The 25,506-nt window shown below is 43.7% G+C and overlaps 1 protein-coding gene across 7 annotated transcripts in view; it reads left to right on the forward strand.

Annotated features, from left to right (window-relative positions):
* Nucleotides 1–25,506, forward strand: part of PLCB4 (phospholipase C beta 4) — a 171,494-nt gene that overhangs the window by 44,386 nt on the left and 101,602 nt on the right. For 4 of the 7 annotated variants that reach the window (XM_064709817.1, XM_064709822.1, XM_064709821.1 and 1 more), the window contains exon 3: nt 19,758–19,825. The exons of the other annotated variants lie outside the window; for them this stretch is intronic. The gene's annotated coding sequence lies outside the window, so the exon portion shown is untranslated. The remainder of the gene's footprint in view (nt 1–19,757; nt 19,826–25,506) is intronic. 7 annotated transcript variants of the gene reach the window in all.

Raw genomic sequence — 25,506 nt, forward strand, 5'->3', positions numbered from 1 at the left:
AACCTGTGCAAGCCCTGCTGTCTGACCGTGCTGCTTGTTCATCACTCCATGGGGAATGGCTGCAGTAACCCCCAGGTACAGGTGATTTGCTGATGCTCCCACAGCCTCCTGACCCCCATGAGAACATGGTACAGGTGTTCATGGTCTCTCCATGCCTACACCCACAGCCTGCTGTGGACACAGCATTTTCCTGCCCCCCATGAGAACATGGTACAGGTGTTTGTGGTCTCTCCATGCCTGCATGCACAGCCTGCCATGGACACAGCATTTTCCTGACCTCCATGAGAACACGGTACAGGTGTTCATGGTCTCTCCATGCCTGCACGCACAGCCTGCTGTGGACACAGCATTTTCCTGCCCCCCATGAGAACATGGTACAGGTGTTCGTGGTCTCTCCATGCCTACACCCACAGCCTGCTGTGGACACAGCATTTTCTCTTGCTCCTCTGACAAGAGTGGATGAAAACTTTGCTTCTCAGCAAGAAGCTTTGTCTCAGTGTCTGTCAATCATCACGTTCCTGTGAGCAAAGTGAAATCAATAAGAATCCTCAATAATTTTGGTAAATCTCACTGGTTTCTTGCAAGCAATTTAAAACCTAACTGATTTTTCAGCCTTTAGTATTTGAGATTTGTAGTGGCAAAGCAGTTATTTGCATATTGAGAGGGTGCAGCATTTAACTATAAATGGAAAGGAATGAATTGCTGATGATCACTGCTAGCATTTTCAGTTGTATTTTTGTGTTGAAGGCAGACTATGCTCATAACAGAAAAGCTGAACTCAAAGCACTTTGCTTTCTCTTGAAATACAATGCTGAATAATAATATCGGGGTTTTTTTGTCTAACTTTGTCATTTGGTTTTCTGAAACTTCAGAGACTGTCAGAACTGGGAGAATTTATTAAATAGAGCATTCTGAACTGAGGATTTTAGTGCACTGCTGCATGACCACATTGGTATAATCCAGGAGGGAATATATAGATGAGATTGTAAAATGCAATAATTGCAGTAGCTCAAAATAAAGCCATTATTTTGTTAAATCAGAATAAGTAATGGCTGTATGATTTTCATGTGAAAATCAAGATTAGATGTAATATGGGGCAGCCCCACCTCCTTCCCATCTGTCACCAGAGGCTTTTTTTGTAGGGGAAGGATGGCAATCCCCAAAGAGAAGCACTTTTTATACAACCACTTGCTCTTTCTGCAGAGAACTGACTTCTCTGTTATTTTATTGCTGCTACCCTCTTATCTAGAGGTGAAAATATTTTGAGCCCTCCACTTGTATCTATTTTTAGGCAAGGGATTTTTCAGAAGTATTGGAAGCTCCTTAAAATTTTGTCCAGTGCTTAACACAAGAATATTCCTGTTAGATTTACTGGAGCATTTAGATATGAACACTTTACCTGTGTGGGCAAGTCAGAGGTTCCTTGGTCACAGAGCCTGAGATAATTTGGTTAATTTGCACAACCTTTTGTATGTTTGTGTGCCCTCGTGGGTTTTACAAATATGGCACAGTCTGGTATTTAATGGGATTGCCTGCTAAGGGCTGTGAGTTAGAGGAGTTATGGATGAGAGTTGTAATAGTGCCTTAGAGCTGAGGAAGCTGAGGTCCTTTGTGAGCAGTAATTAATTAAAGCTCAAACCAGTCCCATGAGATGGCACCATCGCCTGTTTTACAGATGGTGGAACTCAAAGATAAGTGTATCGTTCAAGGGTGGGTAGCCAGGCGTTGTCAGATCAGAGATTAAACCCCAGACCTCCTTTTTATAGGGCCATGTTCTAATCCACTTTGTGTTTGCAGTGCTTTGAAATTTGCTGATACTTGTTCTGTAAAGCAACTTTTTCATCTCATTTGATCTTTGCTGTATGAGATGATCCTTGACAAAAAGCAGGGCATTTCATCGATCTGCCTTTGTTGTAAGTCTCCAAGAGGGATTAGGTTACAAATTCTGCCTCTTTAGTACTGCCCAGACTAACTCAAAATGTAAGCACATCCTTTTCTTTCAGATCACAGTATTTTGTGCTGCTGCTTTGCCTGTAAGAACTGGAACAAGATTCTAATGGCACCTTTTCTTCTTAGCTTGGCCATTAGGGGTGGGGTGGGAGTGGGTGTTGTGCTGCTCACACAGAGACATCAGTGGGGAAAGATGGGACAGGAAAGACCTTTGAGCATTCAAGTGTCATTGTAAGAAATGTTGCTACTTAAAACTTGTGCTCGTGGTTGTATAAAGAGTTCCTCCTGTGGAGGTTGAATGATGTCAAAGGCCTTATCTGTGTTTTGGCATGTGGTATCACACAGCAGCTGAGGCTCTTTGGGCTGTGGGGCTGTTCCAAGTGCAGAGGGAGCACATGTTGCAGCAGGAATTTCAGCTCTGGCGTGTTTCCTCTGGAGGTGATGAGGATGTCATGTTGCGTCCGGAAGGCAATCTGGAATGCTGCCCTCATTGAATTTCTCTGCAAGTCCCGCTGAATGAAATCATCTGCTCTCTGTCAAAGCATCTCAGGGGAAGGAAGAAAGATTTTTTTTTTTTTTTTGAGTAACAAAGTGCTGTGTAGTAAACTCATTGACAAAATCCTTGTTTGGCTTTGTGCTTGTTTTAAAAGCCTTCCTAAAAACCAGATCTCTGAAGTAGTCAGCAGTAGGTTAAAGTATATTAAAGTATACTTCTGTGTAAAACTTCTAACTTAACTGAGTTTGCTGACAGCTCTTGGTCTAGTGCATCCATGAAACCAAAATAGCATCACTCCTGAGAATTCCACTGAGTGAGATAAGCCAGTAGGACCTTCTGTGTTTTGCTCTTTTTGGGAAGGAAAACATTTGACAGATTTCCCTAAGCATTTGTCTTTGGTTGGTAGGAATCAACCTGAGGACTAGTGAAGCTGGTAGTTTCTGGTTTAGTGTAATTTATTGCATTTTGTATTACTTTTATGCACATCCGTTTTTGCAGAGTGTCTCAGTAGGGTGGACTGGAAAACAGCTGTGGTGGTAGACTGGAGAAAACCTTTCACATGGATGGATGGATGGATGCAGGGTTTGAGGTGCCAAGCAGACAGACACAAGATGCAGAGTCCTCACCCAGGAATGTGTGCAACTACAGCTCAGCCCTACTCCTTTTCCTACAGTTCATGCTCTTTAGGAGTTAACTGCTTGGACTGATTTCCTCACACAAGACATTTCAATTTACCTGAGACTGGCTTTTGCTTGATTGCCTGTTAAACAAATTTGTTACTTAAAAAAAATTATTACTTTTTTTTTTTCCCCCTCATACTATACAATAATAAACCCCAAGCATTGGTTTTTTTGTGTTCCTGCTGAAATGGCTTGGCACCAGAATTATAATTCTTCTATGTCCTGGGCTTTAGAAGTTGAGACATGGGATTTGTCAGAATTTCTTAATTCTTGGCTCTTCCCTCATAAGTAATTGGTGAGATTTTGGGAAGCTTCCTAGTCCCTGGTCAAACGAGTCCCATATTTTCAGGACCATTACATATCTAACAGTTCTCACTACAGACAATCAGATTACTGAATGGTGATGCAATCATTTTAACAATTGAGTCACGTAGTTGCTGGAATTTCACAATAGGTAATTAGTTCTCAAACCATTAACAGGCAATGCCTGGAAATGAAACCAGCCTTCCCTTTTTTGTTGTGTAGAATGCTCTTAAAAAAGAGTATATTTAAATCTTTTTGCTTTTTAGTTTAAATGTTAACTTGAATATGTTATGAAAGGTGAATAGAATTATCTGTTGCTATTTTGCCTTCTAAGGCCAATGGCATCTTTGTGCTTTTGTACTTCACTGCTAGAATTCATTCTTATTAAAGAAAATTAGTATGAGCAGTATATGAGGAATGGTGATAACTTGCATGTGACAGAAGGAGTAACCTGAGCACAGACAAGCCACTGTCTAACATGACCCAGGGTGTGCATAACTCTTTGAGAGATAAAAGTCCAATGTACAACTTGAATTGGAAATGAAGACCTGAGACAAAACCCTGTTATTGCAGTGATGAAGAGAAACCGTGAAGCTTGAAATCCCCTGTAAAAACAACAACAAAGCTCCCAGGCCTACAAACTGTTCCCTTATCTCAGGTTCTGTTTTGCCAGTTCAGTTTTCCCTTGGACTCTTCCATGGTTACAGAGCAGGAGCAGTTGTTCTTCTCAAGGTGTTGCTTTCCAGCTTTTACTGACACCCTGTTCTGCCAAAATGTGTGTGTTGAGTTTATGAAAGATGAGTTGTTAGTTAACATGGGGCTTCCTGGTTTTTCCCATTAGCAAAGGGTAATATATTTGGATCTCTTTATATGGAAATGAATCCATGTTCTATTTACAGCCCTCTACTAAAGCCTCATCTTATGAAGGCAAAATTGGGTTCTGGGTAGCCAGAAAGATTTAATTAAAAGACATGATATAAAATTAATGCAGCCCATCTTCAGCTTCCTTGCAATCTGAATAGCTGTAAACAAGGGGCTCTGACTGGCTGTGCCAGTGGGCTCAGGGAATTTGTGTTCTGTATGTTTTCCAAGCACTGAGTGAGTTTTGAATTATGTGTCCAGATAGTCTCATGAGAGCTGTTCCCATGCCTGAGGGCTGAGACTGGAATTCTTTTTTCCCTCCAATTTGCAGTGTCCTTTGGGGCCAGCACACACTCACATATTCAGTTGTGATTGTTTTTCAGTGGTGCTTATCTCTGAGCACAACAGTAAATTGAGACATCCCTAACTGATTTCAAGGGAAGTATAATCTGGAATGCAGCTTATTTTGGGGGGCTGGCAGTGGTCCTGTCTCTGTTGTAGCTGTAGGATGGTAGTTGTAGGATGGTGGTGTCACAACTGCAGATTTCTTGGTCTGTGAAAGTACTGGGGTGACCTTGGTTTTATTTAGTTTAGTTTGGAACCAGGGCTTTGCTTTTTGCTCAGCGTTTTCATCTCAATGGGGCCCATGTGAGAAACATTTTAACTGAGCTTCTATTACGTACCAAAGGGGCTGCTTCAACCTTTTATCAATAGAAGCACTGCACATCTAATTTATTGAAGGCCTGTATTAAAAGTTTGTTTTCATTCAAGGTTTGTTTTTCATTTTTTCTGGTAGTGTTGACTACACCCACATTTCAAACGCTATTTGCAAGGCTGGTTGTTTGGGTTTTCTAAATCTTAAAGCTTTTATGCTTTGCTAACTTTTAAAAACTGTGTGGCATTCTGTTTGACAACCCTTTAGTCTCTGCATGTCACCAAGTACTGTTTGAGCAGTAAATGATGGCTCCAAATGTAAGAGCTTCAAATTAATAACTAGAGTGGAGCAGCAGAATGATACCTAAAATGAATAAAAATGTATCTTGTATTGTCAAGGAGGGATTAAAGAAGTAGCTGAAATTATGACCAAATGTGACAGGAGGTGGAATCATTTCTTAGTGGTGTGTTCCCTGCTCAGAAATTGAACTTGTCTCACCTAAGGAGTGAGGGGTATCGTGGGTAGCCTGGTTTCGGTAGCAGTGCCTCACTGATAGGGGGTGCTCCCCATTTGTTTTGGTTTAGGTGAAGGTTGAAGCTGGCTGAGTACAAAGTGACAGTGGGAAGGTGATTTTCAGCCCTCCCTCGGCCCAGGGCTGAGCTGTCAGCCAGGATCCCTGGTGAGTATCAGCATTCCAGGAGAGGCTCCATCCCAGCTGTGCAAGGGGTTTGTGCTGTGTGTGCTCATCACCCCTATAAAAGGGAGATTTTGGGGTGTCTGAGTGGGTCTGATTCTACTGCTGGGCACACAGTGATTGCACAGGGTGTGTTCATCTGCTGTCCTGTTAGACACATGAATACAAGTCTGTGTAGAAAGCTGAATATGTTTTAGCTGGCAATTTAAAGTCAGTCATGTTTGGCCTTATTTCTGGTGGCTTTTTATGAGGTAGAGCTTCTCTTTTGCAACTTAGTCATCATCTCACCTCACTTTTGGACTGCAGCTATCATGAATCCTTTCAGATTGAATTGCTGTCTTCATTTTAGGCAAATGAAAGCATATTTTGATGCTTATGATTTGTTGAAGCAGGCAATTGGCAGAGGGAGATTGAAGTTTTGGGTGTAAGTTACAGGAAGTTGGCAAGCAAAATGCTCCAGTGCAGAACCCAAAGCTGCAGTAGAGGTAAATAAATATACACAGAAAAATGTAAATCAATTGTTCTTGTACTCTTCCATTACATCAGTAGAGATGTAATCAGTTTCAGGTGAGATTTTATCCATGATAGTTTTATAGTGGTGGTTTAAGTAATCAGGCAGGGCAGAAAATGAGATTCTAAACCTTTGATACTGTATGATATTCCAGCCTTCCAGGCAGACGTTTAATTATGGCAGCCGGAGTTTGCTTTGGCTTTAAGGAGCAGTTGTGTCTGTGGAGCAGTTGGGTTTGAAGAAGAGCAACTCCCAGCACTGCCCCCAGCTGGAAGGGCACCTTCCATGGGGACAGCTCTGGAGCCTGGGTGGCTGCTGTGCAGTGAGAGTGCAGATCTGTGCAGGGACAGGGTGGCTGCTGTGCACTGTGAGAGTGCAGATCTGTGCATGGACGGGGTGGCTGCTGTGCAAGCGAGTGCAGATCCGTGCAGGGACAGGGTGATGCTGTGCAATGTGAGTGCAGATCTGTGCAGGGACAGGAGTGAGCAATGGGGTGGTGCTGAGCTCTGACTGGGAGGGAACCCCTCTGCTGCTCCCTGCCCACTGCCTTTCAGCACCAGGGCACTTGGGTGACCCCAGCAGATCACTTCAGCTCTCTGTGCCTTGTCCTCTGTGCAAGGAGGCTTTGCCTTCCTCACAGTAGTGTTCTGAGGCCTAATTACCATTTTCCATGTGCTTCCAGAACTTCAGATGAAAGGCGTGCACAGAAAGCATTATAATTAACAGGAGCTTATCAGCTGAGCTTTACAGAATTAATTCTCATAAATATAAAACTAAATGTTTTGTAAGCAGCTTTTCCCTACCTTCCATCCCTAAAAAGCATCATTTGTGGATATGATATTTTAAGATCAGTAAACAGAAATGTTTATTTTCTTGTGCTGGGATATTCTTCTGAGTGCTCTCATGCCTTATTGTGTTAGGGATCTTGAGATTTGGGAATGTGTGCATTGCTCCAGGATATATCCGCATAAGCAGAAAAAATTGATTAGACTCTGTTTGCAGATAGTTTCCCACTTCTGCTGTAAATATAGCATTGTTTTCAAATTATTTTCTGTTTCTTGAAGACAAAAGAAATCTCAACAAGTTAAAAATTAATCAACTTTTTGCTGCTTCCTGTGGATTTTCTTTTTCTACATTTGGCATATTCGAGTACTGCTGCTGCCAGAGGGAGAGGTGGAGCTGCTGGTGACAGTTAAGGCCATTTTGCTTACTCCATCTCTGTGGTAGACACAGGGGTGACTGGACCTGCAGGATGGAAGCTGTGGTGGTGCTGTACCGGGGCCTGCCGCCAGTACTGGGGGCTCACAGCAAAAACAGAGCAAGGAACAAGAGTGCTGGGTGCAGTCCCACTCATAATGCACAAGGATGAGCACTGAGTGTTTGTGCATGCCTGTCCTTACTTTAACAGCACCTCAAGGCCCAGTTCCTGCCCTAGGCTAACAAAATTCTATAGATTAGGCCCATTATGTGATGACTGGGATTAGGATTATTTACTGTCCAGAATTTAAACCGTATTAATTTTGCTTCCAGAATGGATCTGATCTGCAAGTGTTTCCAGGGAGCAGTAGAATCCTGTGCAGTGATCTGGGTGGTCTGCTGGGCAGGGCTGGTTTGTGTTTGTCTATAAAATCTGTCACCAGGCATTCTTCCACGGTAGTCTGTTGTCTGGTAGGAAATGTATGTCAAGCAGAATTAATATTATTATTCCTTGTGGCTTGTCTCTGCTTTTAAGGCTAACTGGAGAAGAGTCAGTGTGGTGGGGCACTGAGGCCGTTTGTCACAATGCTTTTATTGTCCTGCTCAGCTGCAGTGCAACATTCATTTAGTGCTCTCGGAGCGTGGCATTTCCGCTCGCAATGCAGCGCCAGGGAATTCTGATTTCATTTCCTAGAAGATTTTGGCAAAATTAGAAGGCAAGTAACTTATCTTTGTCATATTTTGGCTGGATGTTTTCTGTTTTCTATTTTTTTTTCCCTTGGATCAGCAAAATGGAAACAACTGCAGAGGCAGCAGTGGATAATTTGGTTTCTAGGTTAGGTGGCGTTCAGGAGCAACAGGCAGTGATGATCCAGTGTCACAATGATGTTGTGAGGATGCAGTCACAGGTATTTATTCACATTATGCTGTGATTTATAGCAGTATTTATCACTTTTTTATCTGCCTTGAATTTAGCATTTTGCTTGCAGATTTTAGGCATGGCTTAGCCTGTCTTAAATGCAGAGACTGCGCCTGATTAAAGCACTGCTGGCTTGCTTAAAAATGAGCGCAGAGATGTAGAGAGGGTTAGTGTGGTAGAATGGCAGTACTTGCAGTCGTTTCCCAGGTGGGCAGGCAGGGCCAGCAGCATGCCAGGAGGATGAGGAATGCCCTCTGTGTCCAGGGCTCAGTCCCAGGCAGAGCAGGGCTGTGGATGCACCCCTGGAGTTCTTGGTGACAGGCCGAGGTGCTGCAGCCTGAGCTGTGCCTGGGAGGCCACGAGCAGTGGGTTCCTCTTCTTCCCTTCCTCTCTGCTCAGGACAGGCCTTTGGGCTCTGTGACCCTGTGGTGCCCAGCAGCCCAGGGGAGGGACAGCTGTGTCCTCAGCTGGAGGAGCTGCTTTCCCAGGGAGGGAGGGACAGCAGCACCGTCAGAGCCTGCCCTTGCTGAGGGTGATCGTGTCCATCCCACAGGAGCTGGGTTTGGAGTGCCTCAACACTGAGTGAGCACACCAGCAAACCTTAGCCAGGCACTAATTCATAGAATTCATGTACAGATAGAGCTGTGTCCTCAGCAGGAGGAGCTGCTTTCCCAGAGAGAGAGAGCAGCACCATCAGAGCCTGCCCTTCTGTGGGTGATCGTGTCCATCCCACCGGAGCTGGGTTTGGAGTGCCTCAACACTGAGTGAACACACCAGCAAACCTTAGCCAGGCACTAATTTATACCATTAATGGTTCAATACAGGGATTTGTGCAACTCAAGGCTTGTTTGGGTTAGAAATATTCTTTCAAATTTAGTTTCTGTAGGGTTTGATAGTTAGGAGTCAACTCTCACCTGATTCTGAGATTCTGATTTTGCGTTGATTCTGATTTTGCCAGTTAATATTGGAACATGTTTATTTATTTTACTGGCTAATGCAATTGAACCAGTACAAGCCCAAGGGTGAAAGCAGCCATCTTAGTAAGCATTGATTTATCTGCTCTACAATAGGATATGTTCTTTGTATCTCAATGATGCAAAACGGATACAGCTACAGTAAATCAATCTTCCACTGCAGGTCAGGCCTCAAGGTGGAAAAAACTAGAATATTTGAGAAATGAAAGTGGCAAAGGAATGTTTACCTTCTTTGAAGAAGTATTTTAACATCTATGACACTTTCCTTGTTATCAGACTCTTTTTGCACCCTTCAGAATATCTGAGATATATCAAAGGTTGTAAGGTTGTTTCCAGCACTCCTGGACTAGCATTAGTGTGCTGAAAATGAAAGACAGCAGAAAAGAAAACTCCCAGTGAATACAGATTTTTACCTTCACAGTGGTTTACATTATTTTTGAGGTCTCCTATCTGCATTCAGTCACTTAGGACCTATCAGCTCCTTTATGAGCAGTTTCATTGTGTGAAGCTGCACTCTTGGTCACTTTTGTTATTTATTTGTCTGATTTATTTTTAACTGGAGAACATTTATGGGAGTGACAGTGGAATTTTCTTCCACTCGTGCAGTAGCATGCAGGCACAGCACAAGACATTGGAAAAAAAAATCAGAAAAATCAGCCAGCAGCTGGATAGATTGAAGCTATAATGATGGGACTGTTACTGTTTTATTTGAAATGCATCAGATTCTAAGTCAGTGATATCCTCCTGAATTAACAGCCTTTCTAATTAAGGGAGAAGGATTAAATCATGAGCTGGGTTCATTGACTTAGAGGCTGCCTGCATGATTTATAGTAAATTATGGTTAATGCAGCTGGGGCACGAGTGAGACATTTTCCTTTGGAAACATAAATGAGATAAACCCTTCACCAGTTGAGTCGTGTTAATCAGTTGTGAACCATTTGTTTATCCAGTTCTGTTTTGTAGCACTGCAAGTAAGATGGGCACACATACACAAATGGAGGCAAAACTGGCCTAACACACAGGGGTTCACATAAAGCACTGTTTTAATTCAGAAGTGCACTTGGAGGATGTCTTATGTGTCAGATAATAGCTTGCATTATCTTTTTAATTGATTATGCATGTAACAGGTTCTGACTTTTTGGCAGAGCATTTGTTGGCTTTCTTTGCCACAGACTTATGCCACAGCCTGTTACAGTGTAGAAAATTGGAATACTGAAGGATTTAGGAGGCTTGTTTTCTGTAAATTCTTACTCTTCACTGCTGAAAAAAAAATTGCCATAGAACTGCACAGACTGTCAGAAATGCTATCAAATGTAATGAAATTATATACATATATATTTAATTCAACCTCTAGAGTTAAATGTATCATAGAGTGGCCTGGGTGGGAAGGGACCTTAAAGATTCCAACCCTCTGCCATGGACAGGGTTGGAATTTCAGTAGACCAGCTTGATCAGAGCTCAATCCAACCTGGTCTTAAACCCTGCCAGGGATGGGGCAGCCACAGCTTCCCTGGGCTGCTTGCTCCAGTGGCTCACAGTGCTCTTAAAATGAGCAGAGTGGTTCAAATGCCTACAGAAAGGTTATGAGGTGTTGAAGAACCTTTTAATAAATGCCAGTAACAGAAACTTTACATCCAAAGCACGTAGCTGTGACAGAATCTGGTAAAGCATCCCCTCTTCAAAATTCTTTGTTCAAAATTTCCTGGAAGCCAACCGCAGAGATTTGTGTGAATGGGGAGAGGTATCCCTGTAAGAGTGGGAGTTCCTGTGTGAGGGATCTCCACTGGGAATGACTTTTGTGTGTGTGCTGTAGGGAAGGCAATCCCATGGAGCCTGTGAATCCAGACAGGCTCCACTGTGCAGCCAGGGAAGGCTCTGGATTCAATCTGCTCTGAGCTAATCACATTGGCAGTCCCAGCTGCCTAGGTGAGGCCCTGCATGTCTGCTGTGGGGTTCTCAGGTCTGCTCCTGCGGGCAATTCCCTTTTCTCCTCTTTCAAAGCACCTTTCCTCTCCCCAGCATAGGAAGGAGAGTTGTGCTGGCTGCCTCTTTGCAGATGGGTCAGTATAGGCATGATCAGATGCTTTCAGCCAACAAGCTCTGTCTTTAAAGTGTCAAAAATCCATTCTTCCTATCATTTCCTGTCACTCCTATTTCCAGACTTCATCAAGTCAATAATTTTGATAACCTGACATCAGCCAGATGCGCTACTGGGGAAAATTTATACATAGGAATATTCCTGGTTTTGTATGGTGAAACAACTTACTAGACTTTCAAGCCTTTTAATTTTTTGGGTTTTTTTAAATAAAAATGGTCTTTTGCAGGGAATTGACAAAAACTGAGCTGGAGTTTATAGCAGACAAATTTAGGAAATATGGTGAACCAGAAAGCTTCTAGACAATTTTCTGGTTCTTTTAGCAGTCAGGCTGTATTTCACATCACAGTTTACATTACAATAATGTTAAATAGCATATGGTTGCATTCTTTGGATTAAATCCTAGTTCTTCCTAAGTTAGTGATAGAATTCACATCAATTTCAAAATTGTACTCGTTGCCTGATGCATAAGGACTATTCTTCCAAAAAAATGGTGTCCTTGGGAGAAATGTTAGCCTGGAAAAGCAGGAATGCGAGTTGTCACTGGAGTCTTGTGCAGTCTGGGGAAAGCAGGGAGTGAGCAAGTATTGACTGTTTCCTGCTGGGCAGTTCAGCATGGCCACGAGAAGCTCAGAGCTCAGCCCTAAAAAGCTGCTTGTGATTCTGCAGCTCAGCTGTGGTTTAAGCTCTCACCATCCATCTGTTGCAGACAGTGACAAATGTGAATTCAGTGCTTTCTTGTGCTGTATTCCTCATTTTTGGCATACATAGGAGATCAGAGAGAGATTTGGATGGCTTGGAACCAGCAGACTGATGCAACTGGCTTTGTGGTGCTCTGGGAGCACAGCAGAGCTGGGGATTGGGGATTCTCTCATGGGCTCTCCCTGAGCTCACTCCACAGCTCTGTGCTCAGGCCCGGGGCAGGCCAGATGGAATCACTGGCACCCCACCTGCCTGCACTGCAGCGCGCTTTGGGCTGGGCTGATATGTGGCAGTAAGTGATAAGATCCCCAGCAATAGTCCCTCTGTCAGTAATGATCATGGGGAGTTCTAGGAATGTCTGAAGAGACCCATCTTTCTGTGGAAGGAATTTATTCATCGCTTTAGGAGATTTAGGTTTCAAGGAGGCTATAAAGTGCCCATGCAGACTATTGCCTGTATTTTTATAAGTAAAATAAAAACCCAAGTTGTTGCTGTTGAGCTCTTTCAAGTGGAGAATTTTTTTCATTAGAATGATAGCAAATTTACTTTGAAAAGTACACAGTTTGTCCTTACAACTTCCTTACAGTTTTTCCATGGCAAGCTCACTGAAGTGAGCACAATCACAGGATTCAATATGTGCAAGATGAAAAGATCAAGATTTCTGTATTGGGGTGCAACTTTTCACAACCTCCAAGTGGTCTTGCTAGAAGTCCTCAGTGAAATTCTTGTGTAAGGCTTTGTTTTGAGAACACACTGAACTGACAACATAATTTCAATGCAGGATTCTCTGGAATGATCCCTTTTTATTTTTTATTTTCCAGTGTAAGTTAGTAAGAAATAGTTGACAATCTACCCTTTTTAAAAATTATTATGATGTTGGGTAATGTTTAATATAAAACTTCAGAGAAAGTCACTGTAAAAAAGAATTATCCATAAAGTTTTATGTGATGTTTTATTAGAAATCATTACAAAATGATATATTACAAAATATGACATATTACCAAATAACCTGATGGGTTGGCATAAAATTTGAGTGAGACTTAATTTATACACTGAAATTGATTAGAAGATTTAGATGATGCATTAAAATCTTTGCCAAAACTGTCTTATTAAATGAAATCCAAATTTCAACTGTTTACTCGTATAGTCCGACCACTTGGATGAAGGTATGTGCTTGTCTCTGCAAGTTTGAATATTTCCCTTATACATTATTCCTCTTGGTTTATTTAGTGTTATTATCGACTACATCTCTAAATACATCAAACTGAACATGTCATCATAGTTTTGGAATATTTTGGCATTACTTTTGGAAATGCTTAACTTGATATTTTAAGATTAGAATTTCTTTACTCCAGTCCTGTGTTACATGTCTGTATGTTTTTATTCAGCTCTAACCAGGATCACTTGACCATGGTGAGATCATGAATATTTGTGTGTGTTCATGAACTTTTCTCTGGATAAAAAGTTTCCAGTGCTGAAACCATTACCATTCAAATGATGTGAAAATATTCAAAGCTCATCTATCATGTATGAGCTCCAACAGGAATGCTTTTTAAAATGGGAAACAGCAGAAAGTTTCGTGAGTTCCATGAGTGCTGTGTGGCTGCAGATGCATTTTGGACCAACAGAATTAAAATAAAAGTATAAATAGGACAGCACTACGTGCCTGTACATGCACAAGTGTGGATTCTCCTGGCACTGCTGACCCTTCAGCACCGGGCCAGCAACAAACGTCAAATTGACTTAAATAAATCATCACTTAAGTGGTTTTAAAGGACAAAAATGGACACATGGAACCCTCCAGAATCCTTTATTATGCTTCAAATCCGTTGTAATGAGAGTCACTCTATTCTTTTTTTTCATTTATATCAGTGGTGGGAAAGATATGGAGGAGAAAATCTGTTTTGATCAGAGTTTTATGAAGAAAAAGGAAATAACAGATAGTTAATGTAAATTTAATTATTGTGAGGACATCCTTGACTATATTGTCACAGCCTTTTTATGCTGCCAAACTGTCCCCAGCAAAAACTTGTCACTGATTATTCTATTGCCATGCTGGGGCCACCATTGACAGGTTTCAGGTTCAATGCTTAAGAACACAAGATGGAAGTTTTTGCAATCATCACCCCTGTATTTCTCCTTGTTACTTTTTCTTTGCCATCGTTCCCAGAACTGTGCTGCTCCCTCACCAAGGATAACTCAGTTTCTCTGTGCTGTTCCCGCCCCATTTTCCCTGCCTGCAGCCTGGCTCCTGTTGGCTGTGTTTGTTCCCCACCCGGGAGCTCCGGGCCGGTCCCTGTGCAGGCAGTCCCTGTGTGTTGTCCTTTCCCGGTTTGCGGGTGCGGCACCCGGGAGGGCCATCCCTGAGCCCGCTCCCTTGGCAGCCATGGGGAGGGGCTGGCACCGCCCTGCTGGCACCTCCTGGGCGCGGGGAAGGCGGGCACGGGGCAGCTCAGCCCCCTTGGGGCTGCTTGTGCTGCTGCAGCCATTGCAGGGGAAGGGTTTATCCCTCCTGGGGTCTGGGGAAGGAGCCGGGGCTGCCACCAGGGTGAATGGGCCCGTCACTGCTGTGACCAAAGGCTTTTCTTATGTTTTCCCTCTGTTCCTGCCACAGCCGGTTTTGCAAAAAGTTTTTGTTTGTTTTCTGTGGCAACCACAGGCTGCTGTTAGAGCATTCTGCATGTCTTTGCAGCCTGGGGTATGAGTATATATTGATTTATTTTTTTCCTTTGTGAAATGGCTTTGTGGGTTTAAAAATCTTCCTTTAATATTCCAGCTTGAACAGAGGAAATAATATCAAAGATTGAGTGCTGTGGGAAAGAGGAGTGATGTGTAACTGTCATTTCAACACAATCAAAATCTTATGAGGTACAGCATCTCAAAATTTGGAATACCCTCTCCCTCACATCAATCTGGACATGGCTTTTACTGGTTCCCTTACAACCCTCTGTGGACAGTAATGTTCCTTACTAAAGCAGCTTGAAATCACAGCCTTTACATCCCTTAAAGCATTAATCCCTTATTCCAGCACATCAAATGTCAGCTGCTTGTTAGCATGGTGCAATTAAAGCACACATAAGGCAGCAGTGAAGACAAAGACAAATTGCATGAAACGGAAGTGTGAGGATGCAGGTCCCTGCTGTATTGCTCTGGGTATAAAGTTTTTGTAGCTTTCTAAGTTTGCTATTCCCTCAGCTGTGCTCATGTTTCTGTTTGTCAATCCAAACCTTAACCCTCATCACTGAACCCATAAGAAAAAAGAAGGAAAGAGGCAGGCTTTGGTTGTTTTTTTTTTTTCCCTGTTAAAATAAAAGAAAATAAAGACATTGTAAAATGTGTTTGCCACTGGGAAATTGCAATAGTCAGCTTAAATTGTAGTCCCTGTGTAATTTCTGCAGTCCTTGTGTGATCCACGTGTATGGTTTGAAGGCCCTCGTGCAGGTGTTTGCTCTTGGATGGACAAACCCCCACTTCCCCTGCTCTTTTTGCTGCGGGATTTTTAGGAATGTCTCTAAGAACATGTGTTCTTCCTGCTGCCAGAATTAGGACAGATTGATCCATGTGATTTGGCCAGAGGCACTACCAGGACAACTCTCCAAGAAAAGAACCACAGTACTGCTCTTCCCTCTCCCTGTTTGCTGTGTCCCCAGGTGAATGCTGGCCTTCTTATTTATTTCCAAATGGTCCAGCAGTCCTTGTATTAAGGCAGAAATTACTGCTCTGCCTGGATTGCTGCTGCAGAGCTTCCAGTCACAAATATTATTTTGCTACAGCAAGAATAAAATATTTCAACTTTTAGCATACTGTACAGCTGACTACCCACACTGGGCACCAGAGAGATTCTGTATTCTTGGCTTTGGCAGTTGCTAGATCTAAATCCTGCTCCATGATACCTTTATTGTGTTCTCTTAGAGCAATTGAGTGTTTGAGTTTTTAGAACAAACAGAAAATGTTTGCTGTCCCCTCCCTGGGGGCTCCTTTTCCTGGCAGTGCCGTGCAGGTGGCAGTGCCATGCAGGAGCCAGCTGCGTGTGCAGAGCCCTTTGTGGTTGTGTCCCTCTGCTGCCCAGGTCACTGAGTGCACAGTGCAGGGATCAGGACATCTCAGGGGCAGCTCTGCCTCTGCTCACGGTGGGTTTTTAACTTGCCTTCAGCTTTGGGTCACAGACAGGTAGAATCAGAGCAGAGATGTGTGAGTGTTGTCCCTGGTGCTGCAGCGGTGAGAGGGGTTTGTTCTGTGCCCAGCAGGGCAGACTCAGCTGGGGCTGGGGATGGCTCCTGTGCTGCCCCATCCCCTCTGCTGCTCAGCTGCCACGCTGCAAGCACTGGCTGCCACTGGTAGCTTGGCTCTTTTTCCCTACTTTGGTTTTTTCCCTGCCACCAACATGATTGTTGGTGTCATTTGTGGCTTTGCCGTGATGCTGATTTGAGAAAGATAATATGTAAAATTGTTTTAAATTACAAAGTATTAAATGGCAAAGTGATATGTAAAATTGTTTAAAATAACAAATAACATACAGCTAGATATAGACAACAGCTCTTCCATGATGTAGTTTACATTTAGCTATACTTTACTATCGAGTAGCAACTAATTAGCATACATCTTAATAGTCTGAAGGGCCCCAGAACCATTCTGTGGTTTCCACTGTGTCTGGAAATGAGTTGTCCTGCATGCATGGTGTAATCAGCAGGTCTCAGTGTGGTGATTTATAAATTGCACAACATGGTTTAAAGCTGAGCTTCACAAAACTGAGAGAAATGGGTTGCCTGATGTGCAGCAGGCCAGCTGTGTGACTGTACACTCGTTTCTGTGGCTGCAATCTGAAACTCACCCTGGGCTTCCAGCCTGTTATTGTTGATAAAATTAATCATATACTTCCATGTATTATCCTGTAAGTATGCTCAGAATTCCCACCTGACCATCCACTTGATAACTTAAGGAGGCCCTGGACTCCAGTTAGCACCATGTGATGGGGTTAGGCCTCAGTGGCACCTCTTGTGAATTGTTAGTAAATGTTGCCAATCAGCTGCTTAGATACAAAATATTCTTTTTTTTTCCCCTTTTCCCCCTAAGTTAAGCAGCAAGACTGGTAAAAGCAGATGGTGTCTTTTATCAGGCTGACTGCTGAGACCAGCCATTAAGCTTTTGGACATAGGCTCTTTTCCAGGTCTCTGAAAAACAGCTCTGATAATGTCACTTATCATGTGTGTGGTCTTGCTCCAAAAAGATCTGCAGCATTGCATTGGAGGTTCCAGTTCTTTCCTTGTAAAAAGGTGACTGGAGATGACTTGTGAAGTTGTGGGAGGAAGAAAGAATTAAAGTTTATATAAAATGTCCCTTTTGTTGCTTGTTCTCACAGGAATGTTACTGGGATCTTACTTCAGTGAGCAAGGCTAGAAGTTATTCCATTTTTGTGCCTTAATTTCAGAAAAGGCTGAACTTGCTTCTTCAGAGGATGTTCCCAGAAGAATGAGGTGTCCAAGCCTGTCCTAGAGCAGTTCTTAGATCCCTGACAGATGAAGCTGTTCTGATGCTTGACAGGCTCACTGCATGCTGCCTAATGCAGGACCAGGGCTGGGTTTTTTCCTGTTTACAGAAAAGTTTCAAGTCAAATTCATAGTTCCACCTGGAGTTACCAGAGTTGTCCAGCTTTGTTTGCAGTCTGGATATGAGGGGGGCTTGTGTTGGTGAAGTCCATTTACAGAGTTCCTCATGGCAATGAGTGATGCCAGTTGTCTTTGCAGGTCTTTTTAGACATCACTAGTGTTCCTTAGCCCTTCTCTCACAGTATTGCTTGTTCTTTCCAGAGATCAACAGGCTTCTGAGAACTAATTCCATTTAAAAAAATAACCCAGAAAACAGGTTACAACTTCTGTCAGTGCTTCTGTGAAAAAAATTCAGGTGGTGTTAGAATGTAAAGCAGAATGCAAAGTGTGGGGAATGGGAGCAACCACTTGATGAGATTTAGATCAGCTTGAGTTTGCCTGTGCCTGGTGCTTGGCAGATGGCTGGCAGCAAGCTGGCAGGGATTCCACCTGTGCCAGTGTGGGCAGTGTTGTCTTAGCTAAGGGCAGGGAAGAGTGACAAGGTGCTGCAGCTCCTTCTGCTGCCATGGCATGGCTGTCATACTGCTCCAGACTCGGCTCTGGGGGGTGAAGAAAGGGTTTATGCCTTCATGTTCACAATTGCTATTTTAATTAGCCCTTTAAAGGTTATTTTTTTCCTCTTATCTCACAGCTCCATCTACTGTTGGTGCACTTGGTGTTATTTAATCTCCAGTTTTCTCCTAAACTCACACACAGCAAACAGCTGATTTCACCTTTTGTGCACTCTTGGACTTCAGTACCTTCTTTGTCCTCCTTGTTTGTCCCCACACTTCTCTGCTGCTTTCTGCTTGCCTGTGATTTACTGTGGGTGCTGTGAGCAGCCCCAGGACACTGAGTGACAATTTTATTTGTTACTCAGCTCCCTTTGGGTTGCAGGCTGAAGACTGCTGTGTGAGGGGATTGCATGGCAGATGGGGAACATCTGCTGGAAAAGTCTTCTTATCTGTGCACACATCTCATTGTTATGTTCTTCTGGCTGTAGCAAACTTGCCTTGTTAATTGCAGTCTTACTTCACCAAGCTGAAATAGTTTCATGGGTTTTAGCCTCTGTCTCTCCTGTCTCCTTGTACATCAAACATCAGCTTTCCTTTTGTACTTCAGGGCTCTTTACCCTGATTGCTGCTGCCCTTGCTCTGTTTCTCTTGCTAATAAGTAACACACTCTCACCCCTGACCAGTCCAGGGCACAACCCTTTGTTGTTCATTTTTCCCATTCTCCACTCAAGACCTTTATACTCTTTTTGTGGCCTCTTGCAGCACAGGATGCTGCCCGATGAGCTGCCTCATTATCCTTCTTCAGTGCCTCATGTAAAGTCCCTTTTCTGTGAGCAAGGCCCAGTTTTGAGGCTCTTGGGCAGGAAGTGTTTCCTCAGTGCTTCCAAGGAGCCCCAGTTTAAGAGTGTATCCCTGGAAGCAGTTCCCATGAGCTCTTCGGGATGTGGAATCTCTGGCAGCAGTTCCCATGAGCTCTTTGGGGTGTGCAATGACTTTGGCTGTGTTTGGTACAATGCCAGCCAGGATGGCCTGGCACTGGTACCCACATGCCCTTGCTAAACAGCTGAGCTGCAGCAGGGTGCACCTGGCCCCAGGGCAGGTGGGAATGGATGCAGGGGGATCATGAGCCTTGTGCTTTGTAGCTGTCGTGCTGTACTCCTGGGATAGCACTCCGTTGCTACTGGAGCTTGTCTGTTACTCATTCTGGAGTGAAATCTTCCCAAGTTTATGTTGCTTGTCTAAGGAAGACACGAAACACAATTAAAATCAGCTAGCATTTATTCTGGGAAGAGATAAATGTGGCAGCACTGTTCAGCTGCTCCTTTGTGATGATTATTAATCATTCAGGATGCTTTATGAATGTTAAAAGCTGTCCTGGTGTGCTGCAGTGGGGAATGAGATGCTTCATCCAGAGCTTCCAGCACTCCCAGCCACAGCCCATCGTTCTGTGTGCAGAACATTTCCCAGGAAGGATTTAGCAGTGGCAGAACCAAATCCTGTTCTGCAGTGTTTGTCTGGGTACTGCACTTTGTGGGCCATGGGAGGGGTGTTTTTGCAATAGGGAGATCTAGCAGATAGCACCAGGTCTCAGACTGACCATCTTGTTTTGTTGCTTCACAGAAGGAAGAGTTTCCCAGCACAGCAGTCCAGTTAGACCCCTGATTGTCCACCCAGCACAGAACTCCTATGTAAGTTGCTCACTCCTAAACTAGAAATCACAGCTGAGTGCCATTTGCAAATGTGCTGCTAATGGAGCCTGTCCCTCTCTCAGTGCATCAGTTTGAACTCCCAGTCCACTGTTGTGACCAATTGTGCACACACACATATATGGGGATATCACTCATTGTCCTGTACTTGGTATGCTGAAACCCTTTAGGAGTATCAGAGACTTCAGTATGTAGTTTGTAGGGCTCATGTGTTTCCCGGCAGTATTGGCTTTCAGTGTTTTATAATGTCAGCCTAGCACCGTTTCTGTGGAAATGAGGCTGTGAACCTCATCAGGAGCCAGTGTTGTCCTGCAGAACAAAGGGAAAGACATTTTTTGTGCTGTGGTGTAGTCACTGCCTGAGTATCCTGTCTGTTGTAGACAGGAACAACTTGCTGGTGTTGGAGGGGAGGTCAGGGAGCTGGGAGTGCCACTCAAGTCTTTGTTACCTGATCCGGTGGCTTAAGACAGCCAGGACTCAAAAGAAACATCTTTATAACTGAGGAGAAAGCTTGGGGAACACGGGTTGTTGTGCTGGGAAACTGGTGTTTGGGGAATTTGGAGATGGGGTATTATTCCCACAATTGGAGCCTGCTCAGTTTGTCAGGAACAGTCAGGGGTGGTGATGTATCAATGACCAGCTTATGAGGAGCAGCTCTGGGGAGAGGCAGTTAGAAATGCTTCTGTACAGCAGGGCTGCCTCAGCAGCTCTAGGATTTCCCAAAGTGCACCTTAGCAAAGCCTTTGGACTTGGCTAGCCCTGGTTTGGTCCATGCCAACCTCAGGAATTGTCACGGCAAAGCCAGGCCAACAAAAAGATCAGCAAAATGCTCCATCTAGTCCTTGTTCTCACTAAATGGGAGACTTCTTCATGACTGAATTCTGAACTCTGTTGCCATGGACAAGTGTCACACAACACTGGCAACTGATGAAACTGCTGCAAAGCCTTCAGGTTGATAACAAATACTGGAGTCAGTGGCCCACACTTAAAAGTACTTGTTTTTCATCCAGAAAATCCAATTTTTCAAGCCCAGTGGAAAGGAACTATTCCCCTAAACAACTCCAGGTACAGCTCTGGATGTCTTGCTCCTTACTGGCTCTCTGTGCCTTGTGGGTTTCTAATCTGCTGAATTCTCCTGGGAAATGAGGGTGAGGTTCAGTGATGAGCTGTGGCAATCATTGCTTAGTGGCCAGTCTGCCTAAAAGCTGTCATCTCCTGGGCCAGTGTCACCAGGGCTCTGGATGACCCCAGGGAGTCTCAGAGGGCAGCTGAGAATGTTCCAGTCTTTTTCTCTGCAGTCTGTGCTATCCGGAAAATTCTTCACATAGACAGGGAGGAGGGAGTACTGCCTTGTACAGGGATTACCTGGAACTGCCTCGCTCATCTATCAAATGGGTTTAGCTCCAGGCCAGAACACTCCCACTGTCTCATCTCACATCCTCAGCTCCATATTCTCCATGGATATACCAGATATATATAGATACAGATATATATACAGATATTGCTGTGTCTTGGCTTTCCCCTCTGTCCTGGCTTGTCATTCAAGTGGCACTGACTATCCCTAAACTGAATCTGTTTGTTACTGGCTATAACCAGTGATTAGAATTCTTGAAAAATATTGCTGTTTTCCTGAAAATAAAGCTAGTGCTGGGCAGAACTTAACTAATGCAAACCTGAGAAATTGTGGGTGGATTTCATATTCCCAAAGGGTGAAACAGTTGACAAAGCATGGCAACTGACAAACAGCAACACAAGTAATTTCTGGCATTCATATGAGGCCAAGGAGGATACATGCTGCTCAGAAACCAAGTGGACAATGAAGCATTTGGCTATGACAGAGCAATAACATCCAGGCTGTCCTGGAGTTCAGAAGGCATTTGCAGTGTTACAGAGCTGCAGTGGTGGTTTGGTGCACATGGATGCTTATGTGTGTGTGTGTCCTAAAAGAAAATGAGTCTCCAGTTATTGAAGCTTCAAAATGCCAAAAATTATTAGCTTGTGTTGGGACTTAGTTTTAAGGTGCTCTTTAAGAAGTATAGATAAACATGAATTTTAAACCAATCTAAACTTCAGCACTGGAGCTCACTGTTTGACCTGTAACAAGGTTCTGTGACCCATCAAGGCTCATCTTCATCAGGTGATTTGCTTTCTGTAATTAAACCTTATGATGGCCTTGCTGACTTCCCATATTTTATATACAGCTTGGAGGCTTGTTTGATCCTCTCTTAGAGTCCAGCTTTTCTCACAGCAGTCCTGAAAGTAAAAGCTGTACTTGAGGTTGTGGGGGGATAGAATGTAGGAGACTAGTGCAGAAGGCAATCTCACAGCTGAGGAGTTGCAGCTGTACCAACCCCCAAACTCAGGAACAGGCCTGCCCTTAGCAGGCCACAGCTGTGCCCAAGAAGAAGAAGAGTGCTACAAAAGAGTGGGTGAGCTGGCTGAGGGGAGGGCTGTGGTTTGGTGGCTGTGCTGTGAGGAAGGAGGAGTCAGTGCTGCAAGGAGATGCCCATGAGACATCACCGAGAAGGCATGGGAGCTTTGTGATAAGATGTCAACAGAGGTCCTTGAAATAACAGGTATTAGAGAACTTTGTTATTTTAATTAATGTGCACAAGGTTGCACAGTGGATGAGATCTGTTCAGCACAGGAACTTACTGGAAATACTGAGAGTGAGAGTTCATATTTAATAAGCAAGTTCAAAAAATTTGGGCTTTGTTTAAAACATTTCAGCTGCTGCTGTGTCTGGTGCTTTTTGTATAACAAAATGACACCGTGACTTTACAGCAATTAATAAACTCCTTGTTTTGATACTTGCTGCTGCTTCAGTGGGAGCTGCTTTGCAACGTCGGGCAGCTGGTACAGCCTGAGCTTTTGCCTCTCAAGGATAATATGTCACCTTTGTCAGATGTTGCCTCTTTTGGTCCTCAGTCTGTTCCATAAATGCTTGGAAGTTCAGCTGTCTTTTGTGGATTTCTTTCTTTCTTTGCTTTTTGTCCCTGCTGCTTCTGTTTGTTAGAGTTAATTGTTCTAAGACCAGAGGAGACACTTTATTGTGGAGAAGATGAATAACAGAAGCAACCAGGACATCCTGTCTTCTACAAAAACTTGAGGACCCCCTTTGTGAAACCTAACATCAGTTTTAAAAAAAGAAATTACTTGCCTTTTCATTTTGTTCTTCAAGTATTTTATACCTTGATGTTCTCTGCTACGGGCAGTGTTTTGTATTCTGTTTGCTGAGCTGGTGAAGTCTGAATGTTTCATAAAAGCCTCTTTGGGGAGAAAGAACCAAGCAATTTCCCCTTCATGCAAGCAGCAGGACTATTAGGGCTTCATAACTTACTCCTAGAGGCAGGAGCCAGAGAAAAGGAAGGTGAGCCAGACTTTCAGAATTAGGGAGAAAAATCCCCCACAAGCAGCAATTTATTGCTTTAGCTCTAAGCTAATTTACTGAGTCATTCTTGTGTGGTTGGAAGGTTTTGTGTTCTCATGTTGCACAGTGATTCCAAAGTTCTGAGGCCATCATAAAAGTGGAGACCTGGAAGGAAATGCAGAGAGACAGGCGTGGGCAGCAATCCTGCTGTCTCTCCTTGGACACCCCTGCCTGGCTTCCAGGGCTGGAATTTTAGTCAGGGTTAGCACATTAGATTAGCTATCTGTCAGCTTGGTTTCCTGTTATTTACAGCTTGCTCTTATGAATTTAACATAGTTGAAGATACAGTGAGACCACACCAAGAAAAGCATTTAACACCAAAATGCTGCTTATGGCTCCAAGCTCCTGAGAAGCAAACTGCAGAAGAATATTCTGACAACTAACAGTGTAATTACATGCTTGGTCTGGTCCCCTGGGCTCACCTCGTGGCTGCCATTGCTAGAAGAGTCTTTGGCTGCTTCTCCAAGAGTTAAAATGCAGTGTTTGTTGCCTGCCCTCCTTTTGAGGCAGTAACCCAGACTGCAGGTGCTGTTCCATATCCAGCCAGCGAGAGCAGGCACAGCACACACCGGGCTACAAGGGGCTCGCAGGGGGAGCTAAAGATGGCAAGCATTTGCTCCCCCTCCTGATGGATCAGGCTCTGCCTGTTGGCATCCTGCTGGCTCCCTCCCTGCAGTGAGCAGTGGCACAGAACAGGGAGTGTGCTTTGTGCCCCACAGTGAGAGCCTGCTGTGCCACGTGCTTGTGGGGCTGGCACGGCTTTGGGCTCAGATGGGTTGGAGTTCAGTCATCAATCCTCTTTCCCAGGACTTCAGTAACCAGCATGCCCCCTTGGTGAAATCTTAACCTCACACAGCTGCCTTGCTGATTCTGCCTGCTGCTTGGAGAAGGGTCCACATCAGTGTTGGCTTTGAATACTCAGGTACTGCCTGAAGGGCCAGTCCAGGAGGTGTTTGTATCCCCCTAGGAGCTGATGGGGACTTCTCTGCACTGTGGACCTCTGGAGATTCACTTAGCAGCTAACTCATTAACTAATGAACTCTTAAATTCAGTGTAGATGGTATCAATAATTACTCAGTCAGTTCTGCCTAGCACACATCTCTATGCTGCTGAGATAAAACATGCAATCAAACAAAAACCCCAGCCTCAACAGTGTACCTGGGTGGTATTTGCCATCAGCGGTGTTACTGAAGCTGGTGAGACTGTCAGCAACCCCATGCTAAGAAATTTGTTCTACCATAGGACAGCAGTAGCTAAAATAACCCAGCCATACAGAGAGCCCCAGGACTTTATTAGCTTTGAAAGTGGACAAATATGCAATAAAAGAAGGTTTCTGCCACAATAAACTGTGATCATGGAATGACACGCAAGAGTTAAAAGTTGGGAAGATCAGATCTGAGGAATTGAAGATTTTTTTTCCTTTTTTTTTTTCTTTTATTTTTCTGGAAATATCTTAAGTTCTTGCAGCTCTAGGTGGAGGCAACTCTTTTCAATACTGTTGAAAATGAATAGGTACAAATCTTCATGTACTATTTTAATTCCCCCCCTTGTTTTCTTTTGCCTCTTTATTTCTTGCATCTCAGAAAAATTTATACAGCAATTTGCTAATTAGCTCTAGAAATTGATAGCAATGAGCAAATTGTATTCAATAATGCCAGTTTTAGTGCAGTGTGACACAACTGTGCAAGTCTCAAATTCCCTATTTCCAGGTTACTTCCTTAGTTTTGGTCTACGAGAAGCCAGATTATTTATATGTCTGTATAACATGTTCTGCATTTGTAGACAGCCAGGCAGCATGTTTTCCTTGTAGAACCAATTTGTGCACAGGGCTTCTTGCCAAGCAAACAGCTTTCCTGACATTTAGTGACTCTCTGAGTTCAACTCAGCTCAAAACCCATTTGCAGAGGACCTGTTAGCTGGGTGGAACATCTCTGAGGAACTTTGCTGACCCCGTGCTGGGGACAATAATCACAGAGAGTGGCTTGCTGGTGTGGAGAAGGAGAAAGAAAAACCCAACATGACCCATCTGGTTGTGCTCCACTTGAAACAGACATTTAAAATAGACACTTTCTCTCAAAAGGAAATTTTAATCAATACCTTCAGAAAAATCTCTTGGCTTTGCCCTGCTCCCTTCTTGTAGGGGATAATGCTGTGCAGAGATCTAGAGGAATTTTTGGAGCCTGCTCTCCTAGCTTTAATCATCTTGTAAAATTCCACATAGACACATCATTTG

Source organism: Zonotrichia leucophrys, chromosome 3 (genome assembly GCF_028769735.1).
Source record: "Zonotrichia leucophrys gambelii isolate GWCS_2022_RI chromosome 3, RI_Zleu_2.0, whole genome shotgun sequence".
In the NCBI taxonomy this organism is placed as follows: Eukaryota; Metazoa; Chordata; class Aves; order Passeriformes; family Passerellidae; genus Zonotrichia; species Zonotrichia leucophrys.